General features: G+C 33.7%; 1 protein-coding gene across 4 annotated transcripts in view; it reads right to left on the reverse strand.

Moving 5' to 3' along the window:
- Window positions 1–12279, reverse strand: part of ANKIB1 (ankyrin repeat and IBR domain containing 1) — a 157521-nt gene that overhangs the window by 74831 nt on the left and 70411 nt on the right. The gene's annotated exons all lie outside the window — the stretch shown is intronic.

A 12279-nucleotide genomic window follows, 5' to 3' on the forward strand; every position in this document is an offset into this window, starting at 1 on the left:
GTTAGGTATATTCCTTTGTATACCCATATATGTCATGTGTCAGGAATCTAGGCAAGCTTAGCCAGGGTCTATACTGAAGCTAGCAGGCAGGTATGCCAGATTACATGAGGCAGCATGAGAAAATAATGGCCATCAATTTGTTAGAAAGTTTAAGCAAGGTTACACACGGTGAAATAACTGAAGCTATCTAAAACACAAACAGATAAAACAGAGTTGGTATTTTACTTAATGATGATGCGTAAATGCTATTTATCCTTATTCTACATGACATAGTGTTAAGGAGAGTAATTTAATTCCAAAATCAACTAATCATTTAAAATAATCATGATTTGTGGTTTTCTCTGTACTACCTAAATAAAGTTTGAAAAACAAAAGATACACAGATTAAAGAAATGAGAGTTGCTTATTCTTAGGAAAGGAGAGCAATAAGGTAATTTCTGATTCTAGTATAGGATATTAAAGGTTTTAATAAAGAAATTATGAGCCACTGATCTCCAAACAATTAAGAAAAAAGAAAACACCAGAGACAGGTGTCTAAAGTCATATTAAGCCTGGAGACACCCCAAAACACACCACTTGACGGGGCCCTGCCCAACAGAGGGACAAGATCCAGCTCCACCCACCAGAACACAGTCACCGCCACCAGGAAGCCTACACAAGCCACTGAACCAACCTCGCCCACTGGGAGCAGACACCAGAAGCAAGAGGAACTACGACCCTGCAGCCTGACAAAAGGAGACAAAACACAGCAAGTTAGAAAAAATGAGAGGAGAAATATGCTGCAGACAAAAGAGCAAGATAAAAACCCACAACCAAATGAATGAAGAGGAAATAGGCAAGCTACCTGAAAAAGAATTCAGAGTAATGGTAGAAATGATGATCCAACATCTTGAAAGTAGAATGGAGAAAATACAAGAAATATTTAACAAGGACCTAGAAGAACTAAAGAACAAACGAACAGTGATGAACAACAAAATAAATGAAAATTAAAATACACTAGAAGGAATCAACAGCAGAACAACTGAGGCAGAAGAACGGATAAGTGACCTGGAAGATAAAATAGTGGAAATAACTACTACAGAGCAGAATAAAGAAAAAAGAATGAAAAGAATTGAAGACAGTCACAGGGATCTCTGGGACAACATTAAACGCACCGCAATTTCAATTATAGGGGTCCCAGAAGAAGAGAAAGAGAAAGGGTTTGAGAAAATATGTGAAGAGATTATAGTGGAAAACATCCCTAACATGGGGATGGAAATAGTCATCAAGTCCATGAAGCGCAGAGAGTCCTGGACAGGATAAACCCAAGGAGAAACAGATGAGACACGATTAACCAAGCTAACAAAAATTAAATACAAAGAAAAAATATTAAAAGCAGCAAGGGAAAAGCAACAAATAACATACAAGGGAATCCCCATAAAGTTATCAGCTGATCTTTCAGCAAAAACTCTGCAGGCAAGAAGGGGGTGGCAAAATATATTTAAAGTGATGAAAAGGAAAAACCTACAACCAAGATTACTCTACCCAACAAGGTTCTCATTCAGATTTGATGGAGAAATCAAAAGCTTTACAGACAAGCAAAAGCTAAGAGAATTCACCACCACCACACCAGCTTTGCCACAAATGCTAAAAGAACTTCTCTAGGTGGGAAACTCAAGAGAAGAAAAAGACCTACAAAAAAAACCCCAAAACAATTAAGAAAATGGTAATAGAAACATACATATCAATGATTACCTTACATGTAAATGGATTAAATGCTCCCATCAAAAGACAGTGACGGGATAAATGTATACAAAAACAAGACCCACATATATATTGTCTACAGGAGACCCACTTCAGACCTAGGGACACATACAGGCTGAAAGTGAGGGGACAGAAAAGGATATTCCATGCAAATGGAAATCAAAAGAAACCTGGAGTAGCTATACTCATATCAGACAAAATAGACTTTAAAATAAAGACTAACAAGAGATAAGGAAGGACACTACATAATGATTATGGGAACAGTCCAAGAAGAAGATATAGCAATTGTAAACATTTATGCACCCAACATAGGAGCACCTCAATACATCAGGCAAACCCTAACAGGCATAAAAGGGGAAATCAACAGTAACACAAAAATAGTGGGGGATTTTAACACTCCACTTACACCAATGGATAGATCATCCAGACAGAAAATTAATAAGGAAACACAAGCCTTAATGACACACTGGACCAGAGAGACTTAATTGATATTTATAGGACATTCTGTCCAAAAAGTAGCAGAATTCACTTTACTCTCAAGTGCACAGAAAACATTCCACAGGATAGATCACATCTTGGGTCACAAATCAAGTCTCAGCAAATTTAAGAAAATTGAAACCATATCAAGTATCTTTTTCAACCACAACACTATGAGATTAGAAATGAATTATAGGAAAAAAACTAAAAAACACAAATACATGGAGGCTAAACAATATGCTACTAAAGAGCCAAGAGATCATCGAAGAAATCAAAGAGGGAATTAAAAAATACCTAGAGACAAATGACAATGAAAACACAATGACCCAAAACCTATGGGATGCAGCAAAAGCAGTTCTGAGAGGGAAGTTTATAGCAATATAATCCTACCTCAAGAAACAAGAAACATCTCAAATAAACAACCTAACCTTACATCTAAAGCAATTAGAGAAAGAAGAACAAAAAAACCAAAGTTAGCAGAAGAAAGAAATCATAAAGATCAGATCAGAAATAAATGAAAAAGAAATGAAGGAAACAATAGCAAAGATCAATAAAACTAAAAGCTGATTCTTTGAGAAGATAAACAAAATTGATAAACCTTTTGCCAGAATCTTCAAGAAAAAAAGGGAGAAGACTCAAATCAATAAATTAAAAATGAAAAAGGAGAAGTTACAACTGACACCACAGAAATACAAAGGATCATAAAAGACTACTACAAGCAACTATATGCCAATAAAATGGACAACCTGGAAGAAATGGACAAATTCTTAAAAAACTACAACCTTCCAAGACTGAACCAGGAAGAAATAGAAAATATGAACAGACCAATCACAAGTAATGAAATTGAAACTGTGATTAAAAATCTGCCAGCAAACCAAAGTACAGGACCAGATGGCTTCACAGGTGAATTCTATCAAACATTTAGAGAAGAGCTAACATGCATCCTTCTCAAACTCTTCCAAAAAATTGCAGAGGGAGGAACGTGCCCAAACTCATTCTATGAGGCCACCATCACCCTGATACCAAAACCAGACAAAGATATCACAAAAAAAGAAAATTATAGGCCAATATCACTGACGAACATAGATGCAAAAATCCTCAACAAGATACTAGCAAACTGAATCCAGTAACACATTAACAATATCATACACCATGATCAAGTGGGATTTATCCCAGGGATGCAAGGATTCTTCAATATATGCAAATAAATCAATGTGATACACCATATTAACAAATTGAAGAATAAAAACCATACGATCATCTCAATAGATGCAGAAAAAGCTTTCAACAAAATTCAACATCCACTTATGATAAAAACTCTCCAGAAAGTGAGCACAGAGGGAACCTATCTCAACATAATAATGGCCATATATGACAAAACCACAGCAAACATTACTGTCAATGGTAAAAAACTGAAAGCATTTCCTCTAAAATCAGGAACAAGACAAGGGTGCCCACTTCACCACAATTATTCAACATAGTATTAGAAGTCCTAGTCACAGCAATCAGAGAAGAAAAAGAAATAAAAGGAATCCAAATTGGCAAAGAAGAAGTAAAACTGTCACTGTTTGCAGATGACATGACACTATACATAGAAAATCCTGAAGATGCCACCAAAAAGCTACTAGAGCTAATTAATGAATTTAGTTAAGTTGCAGGATACAAAATTAATACTCAAAAATCTTGTACTCCTATATACTAACAATGAAAGATCAGAAAGAGAAATTAAGGAAACAATCCCATTTACCATTGCAACAAAAAGAATAAAATACCTAGGAATAAACCTACTTAAGGAGGCAGAAGACTTGTACACAGAAAACTATAAGATAATGATGAAAGAAATCAAAGATGACACAAACATATGGAGAGATATATCATGTTCTTGGATTGGAACAATCAATATTGTGAAAATGACTATACACCCAAAGCAATCTACAGATTCAGTGCAATCCCCATCAAATTACCAATGGAATTTTTCATAGAAAAGAACAAGAAATTTTACAATTTGCATAGAAACACAAAAGACCTCGAATAGCAAAAGCAATCTTGAGGAAAAGAAATGGAGCTGGAGGAATGAGACTCCATGACTTCAGACTATACTACAAAGCTACAATAATCAAGACAGTATGGTACTGGCACAAAAACAGAAATATAGATCAATGGTTCAGGATAGAAAGCCCAGGGATAAACCCATGCACCTATGGTCACTTAATCTATGACAAAAAAGGCCAGTATATACAATGGAGTGAAGACAGCCTCTTCAATAAGTGGTGCTGGGAAAACTGGACAGCTACATGTAAAAGAATGAAATTAGAACACTCCCTAACAGCATACACAAAAATAAACTCAAAATGGATTAAAGACGTAAATGAAAGGCCAGACACTATAAAACTCTTAGAGGAAAACATAAGCAGAACACTCTTTGACATATATTGCATCAAGATCTTTTTTGATTCACCTCCCAGAATAATGAGAATAAAAACAAAAATAAAGAAATGGGACCTAATTAAACTTAAAAAGCTTTGCACAGCAAAGGAAAGCATAAACAACATGAAAAGACAACCCTCAGAATGGGAGAATATATTTGCAAACAAAGCAACTAACAAAGGATTAATCTCCAAATATACAAACAGCTCATGCAGCTCAATATTAAAAAAACAAACCCAATCAAAAAATGGGTGGAAGACCTAAATAGACATTTCTCCAAAGAAGACATACAGATGGCCAACAAACACAAGAAAAAATGCTCAACATCACTGATTATTTGAGCAATGCAAATCAAAACTACAATGAGGTATCACCTCACACGGGTCAGAATGGCCATCATCAAAAAATCCACAAACAATAAATGCTGGAGAGGTTGTGGAGAAAAGGGAAACCTCTTGCACTGTTGATGGGAATGTAAATTGATACAGCCACTATGGAGAACAGTAGGGAGATTCCTTAAAAAACTAAAAACAGAACTACCATATAACCCAGCAATCCCATTACTGGGCATAGACACACGCACCCCCAATATCCATTGCAGCACTATTTACAATAGCCAGGACATGGAAGCAACCTAAATGTTCATCAACAGAGGAATGAATCAAGAAAATGTGGTACATATATACAATGGAATATTACCCAGCCATAAAAAGGAATGAAACTGGGTCATTTGTAGAGACATGGATGGACCTAGAGACTCATACAGAGTGAAATAAGTCAGAAAGAGAAAAACAAATATCGTATATTAAAGCATATATGTGGAATCTGAAAAAGTTGGTTTAGACAATCTTATATACAAAGCAGAAATAGAGACACAGACATAGAGAACAAATGTATGGATACTAAAGGGATAAGGCAGGTTGGGATGAATTGGGAGACTGGGATTGACATATATACACTATTGATACTATGTATAAAATAGATAACTAATGAGAACCTACTATATAGCCCAGGGAACTCTATTCAATGCTGTGTGGTCTCTAAATGGGAAGGAAATTCAAAAAAGAGGGGATATATGTATACGTATTGCTGATTCACTTTGCTGTACAGTAGAAACTAACACAATATTGTAAAGCAACTATACTCCAATAAAAATTAAAAGAAAACACCAAACTTTAGGCTGAACTTGAAAGTTAAGTATAAAGTAAAAATGTGAGTGTAAAGTATATGGCTAAATCATAAAAACAGTAATTAAAAGAGAATGTATAGTCACCTTTTCTTTAGGTCTTTAAATACTCATTCAATAGAATGATAACCAGAGGATGGAGACAGATATATTCCTTCTTAGAGGAACCAAGAATATTGATCAGATCGGCAATTTTTAAACTTTTTGGTAGTAGACTTTTACAACTTTCACAACTTTAAAAATTACTGAAGATTCCTATTGGGAGATTGGGGCTGACATATACACACTACTATATATAAAATAGATAACTAATAAGGACCTACTGTATATTACAGGGAACTCTACTCAATACTCTGTAATGTGAAAAGAATCTAAGAAAGAGTGGATATATGTACATGTATAACTGATTCACTTTGCTGTACAGCAGAAACACAACATTGTAAATCAACTATACTCCAATAAAAATTTAAAAATGAAAAGATTCCTAAGAACCTTTGTTTATGTGAGTTATATAGATATTCATATTAAAAATTAAAAGATATGTAAAAACATTTATTAATTAAAAAAATAAACTCATTACATATTTAATATTCCTAATATCATTACATAGATAACATTCCTAATATCTTAAAATGAAAAAATAACTATATATTTTTTGAAAATTAAGTGAGCACAATGGCATTGTTTTACATGTTTATAAATTTTATTTAATATCTGGCTAATAGAAGACAGACAGATTCTCATAGTATTCAATCTGTTGTGATATGTGTCATTTGGGTTCAAGCATATGAAAAAAATCCAGCCTTATAAATCACAAAAGGGAGAAATATTTTAAAATAGCCTTTTCAAATAACTGTGAATAGTCACATTTGATACTATGCTAAAAATTCAACAAGTGGTCATTTCTTAAAGATTACTTGCAATATAAAATATGATATCTTAAGAAATGAACTTTTGTACTCTGTTACATTAAAATCCATTGGTCTACCTTGAATTTTGAATAAATCTTTTACCCATGCATAATTGTAAAAAACCATATACTGATCTTCTGAAAAATACTAATTCAGTGAGTTATGCAGAGCTTCTAGATTTTTGTCACATTTCATTATACAATATTTTTAAAAATCGTATTAATTTATATCACCACCACTCTTATTCAGAAAAGTCCCTAAGTAATGGGAAACTATCAAGCTGAAGGCAGCAAATACAAGTTTTCAAAATTCCAATATTCACTTGAAAACTCAAATTTTATCATTAGCAACAAATACTCTTAGTTTTCCCTTGAGTTGATAGGCTCACTTATTTAATACATTTTCAAGAAAAATGTCAGCCAGCCAGTATCCCAGTCTGAATGTTGTTAATTTAAAATGTTGTTTCACAAAAAAATAAGTAGTTCAACTCATACCTCAAACAAAAGTACAAGTGCTCTTTCTCAAACCTATCATACAGCAGCAGAAGTGATTTATGAATTCTTCACATTTGTCACATAGAATATTAAAAAGATGTGTACTTGAGGATGGAGATTAAATAAAATTAGTAGTTTTACTGCTTCATTGAGGACATTTTAAGTGAAACTGCTTTTTTTTTTTTTTTTTAAACAGCAAGAGCCCGGCAGAGAGGAATTCAATTACTAGTAAAGTTTGGTGCCACTTCCTTGATTCATCTAAAGGCGTCAGCAGTTTCATCCTCTGTTTTTTGTATATATAACTGCAAATGTCAATGCAGTGAAAAAAAGGCAAATAACATCTTAAAATTAGTATAAAAATAGTTTTGACCTACTGCACCTCCTTGAAAGAGTCTCAGAATCTAGGAGTCCTCAGAACACACTTTAAAACTCACGGGATTACATATGGAAACAACCTAAATGTCCATCAACAGATGAATGGATAAAGAAGATGTGGTACATATACACAATGAAATACTACTCAGCCATAAAAAAGAAAGAAACAATGCCATATGCAGCAACGTGGATGGACCTAGAGATTAACATACTAAGTAAGTGAGTCAGAAAGACAAAGACAAATACCATATGATATCATGATATGTGGAATCTAAAATATTACATAAATGAACCTATCTAGGAAACAGAAACAAAATCAGGGACACAGAATAGACTGGTGGTTGCCAAGGGGGTCGGGGTAGGAGAGGGTAGGAGTGGGAGTTTGGCATTAGCAGATACAAATTGGTATATACAGAATGGATAAACAAGGTCTTACTGTACAGTACAGGGAACTATATTCAATATCCTGTGATAAACCATAATGGAAAAGAGTGTGAAAAAGAATGTGTGTGTGTGTGTATATACATATATATATATATATATATATATATGTATATACACACACATAATTGAATCACTTTGCTGTACAGCAGAAATTAATACAACATTGTAAATCAACTATACTTGAATAAAATAAATTAAAAAAAAAGACTCACTGGATTAGATAACTTTCTTATACAATTTTCTAATTTCATAAAGTATATTTTAAATTACACTATAAATGGTTAGAATATATTTTGCTACTTGATTTATTTTATGTTAAAATATACATATTACCTTAGTAAAAATAATATTTAAATACATTTTACCTTGGTATTCTAAGCAAGTTTTAATTAATCACATAACAAGACTTGATATTAAAATTATTATAGTGTTCAATATTCAGAAGTTAAAGCAATGGTTTTGTAATTTCACTGAAAATGTTCAACTCAAAAAAAGAAAGCCTTAATAGATTAAGTAATCAAGAGTTAATCTATTGAGAGCATTACTAATTGTGTAGCAGTGTATTTGTAATATTTACAATCTAGTCAAAGAGATGAGTTTAATGACAATTGGATGGTTTAAAATCTAAGTTGTAGGAATTTCAGAGAACACAAAGAATACTGCAGGTCAGAATAGTTGGTAATGAATTCATGAAAAGACAGAAACCAAGTGAGGACTTAAAGGACAAGAAATTAGAGAAGAAAGAAGACATTTCAGAATCAAGGACTAACAGGAATGAAGCTAAGGGGGTGGCATTTTTAAAAGTGGGGAAAGCGAGAGGGAGGGTAACCAGTTTGACTGATATGATCATGTCAGAGAACAATGAGAGATTAGGCTGAATCAGTAGAATTAGGGCAGAGAAAAGTTGGCTTCAGAAGCCAAATAGAATAAGGCAGATAGTAGTGTAGTTACAGTTTTCTCAAGATAGAACATTGAAAAGGCTATACTTTTAGCAAGATTAACCTGGACATAAGATTATAGGAGAAAAAGACTTGCAAAAAGATCATTTAGGAGTCAGGTATTTTCAGTATTGGAAGAAGGGGTTGGTAAGAGTGAACAAAGCTTGGGGCAATGGGAATGCAAAGAAGAGAATCCAAGAGATAAGATTTAGTGAACTTTGCATTAGTAGCAGGTTAGGTAAAGGAAGAGTAAGGAGTAAGTCAAGGATGACTGGAAGTTATTTAGGGTTACAAATGTGAGAAGTAATAATATTATATGCTAGGCATCATGAGACATATAACACATTAATTGTCCCACCAGTTTTATGTGTATCTATTTTACAGACAGGGAAACTTAAGTTCAGAGTGACTAATTTGTTTTGCTAATAAGTGTTTTAGGCAGCCCTGAAATATAGGCTTATTTGACTATAGAGATAAGAGGCTATCACAGTGTTGAAAAGCCTACAGCCTACAGTCATCTGCCTGGGCTTTGCCATTTACAAGCTCCAGAGTTCTGACAAGTTGCTTAATCTTTCTGTGCTTCAGTTTTCTCACCTCTGAAATGCAGATGATTAACGACCTCATAGAGCTGTAATGAGGATTAAGTGAGACAATGCATGTAGAGCACTGTTAATAGTGCCTAGAAAATAGTAAGGCCTCACCATCACCCTGATACCAAAACCAGACAAAGATACTACAAAAAAAGAAAATTACAGACCAGTATCTGATGAATATAGATGCAAAAATTCTCAACAAAATACTTGCAAACAGAATCCAACAACACATTAAAAGGATCATACACCATGATCAAGTGGGATTTATCCCAGGGGTGCAAGGATTCTTCAGTATACACAAATCAATCAATGGGATACATGATATTAACAAATTGAAGAATAAAAACCATATGATCATCTCAATAGATGCAGAAAAAGCTTTGGACAAAATTCAACACCCATTTATGATAAAAACTCTCCAGGAAGTGGGCATGGAGGGAACCTACCTCAACATAATAAAGGCCATATACGACAAACCCACAGCAAACATCATTCTCAATGGTGAAAAACTGAAAGCATTTCCTCTAAGATCAGGAACAAGACAAGGATGTCCACTCTCACCACTATTATTCAACATAGTTTTAGAAGTCCTAGTGATGGCAATCAGAGAAGAAAAAGAAATAAAAGGAATACAAATTGGAAAAGAAGAAGTAAAACTGTCACTGTTTGCAGATGACATGATACTATACATAGAGAATCTTGAAAATGCCACCAGAAAACTACTAGAGCTTATCAATGAATTTGGTAAAGTTGCAGGACACAAAATTAACGCACAGAAATCTCTTGCATTCGTATACACTAATGATGAAAAATCTGAAGGAGAAATTATTGAAACACTCCCATTTACCATTGCAACAAAAAGAATAAAATACCTAGGAATAAACCTACCTAGGGAGACAAAAGACCTGTATGCAGAAAACTATAAGACACTGATGAAAGAAATTAAAGATGATACCAACAGATGGAGAGATATACCATGTTTTTGGATTGGAAGAATCAACATTGTGAAAATGACTATACTATCCAAAACAATCTACAGATTCAATGCAATCCCTATCAAATTACCAATGGCATTTTTTACAGAACTAGAACAAAAAATCTTAAAATTTGTATGGAGACACAAAAGACCCCGAATAGCCAAAGCAGTCTGGAGGGAAAAAAACGGAGCTGGAGGAATCAGACTCCATGACTTCAGACTACACTACAAAGCTACAGTAATCAAGACAATATGGTACTGGCACAAAAACAGAAACACAGATCAATGGAACAAGATAGAAAGCCCAGAGATAAACCCATGCACCTATGGTCAACTAATCTATGACAAAGGAGTCAAGGATATACAATGGAGAAAAGACAGTCTCTTTAATAAGTGGTGCTGGGAAAACTGGACAGCTACATGTAAAAGAATGAAATAAGAACACTCCCTAACACCATACACAAAAATAAACTCAAAATGGATTAGTGACCTAAATGTAAGACCAGACACTATAAAACTCTTACAGGACAACATAAGAGGAACACTCTTAGACATAAATCACAGCAGGATCTTTTTTGATCCACCTCCTAGAGTAATGGAAATAAAAACAAAACAAAGAAAAACAAACAAACAAGAAAGAAAATAGCAAGGCCTCAATGTGTTTGCCATTATTTTATTAGTACAATATGTTAGTATCATTAACATAGGGAAGACTCAGTTTCGGAACAAAAAATATAACAAGATGAGTTGGAGGTGGCTTCTAAGTGGGTATTTTACAAGAAATGAAAATAAAAGATAAATGAAAAAAGGAGAGGTTATAGAAATACCTGTTTTTAAGTCAAGAAATACCTATTTTATTTTTAAGAGGTTACAAAAATAACTACTTGATAGTCATAGGCCTGGATAAACGTAAATTATTTATGGAATTTTTCTCATTCACAAATCCTGATCATAAAGATATTTCCTGTGCCATGATTTTATAAAATTTCTACTTACTTTGTGTAAGATACTATGCTAGATGCTAGAAGTATAAAGAAGGTCCTTTAAAAAAGCTGTAATTTAGGTAGGCAAAGAGAAGTTACACAAAATTATAAAATACAATGACATAGTGTATACCAAACAAGTAATACAAACAAACAAAAAAGAACCATAGAAGTTCAAAAAAAGACTGAAGTTCCTATGGGTTGTGACAGGCTAAGAAGATAACGTGTGCCTAGGACCTTGAAGGAAGGCTAAAATTTATGTAAGAAAGAGAAAGCTGAGAGGAGTGGGATACTCCTGGCAGAAAGAGCACAATGAACATGGCAGACAGAACACACATGGCATGATTCAGGGATACCAAAAAGAGCAGCTTATTTTGAATGACAACTTTGTATAAAAAGAAACAGAGAAAGGACTGAAAAGTTTTCTGCCAAGTTCTAAAGTGCTCAGGATACTGGTTGAAAAATTATATTTCACTGCATAAGCAAAGAGGTGTTTCTTTCTCTTCTAGCATCAGACTTCCATAACTGAATAATCTACTTCTAAAGACTAAATTTGTTTTGGAACTACTTTTCTATCCTTTGCTTCTTTCATCTTATAAGCTAGCAGACACCATGTAATTAGGAAGAATCTTCACATATTTGCTGCCGCTAATGCTTTCTTGTTGAAGAGATTTTTTTTTAAGTTTCTTAGTATTTTCAGTTTCAAGGAAATGTTTTGCTTTTAGAAAAGTT

The sequence above is a fragment of the Mesoplodon bidens genome (genome assembly GCF_964165515.1).
Source record: "Mesoplodon bidens genome assembly, chromosome: 9".
In the NCBI taxonomy this organism is placed as follows: Eukaryota; Metazoa; Chordata; class Mammalia; order Artiodactyla; family Ziphiidae; genus Mesoplodon; species Mesoplodon bidens.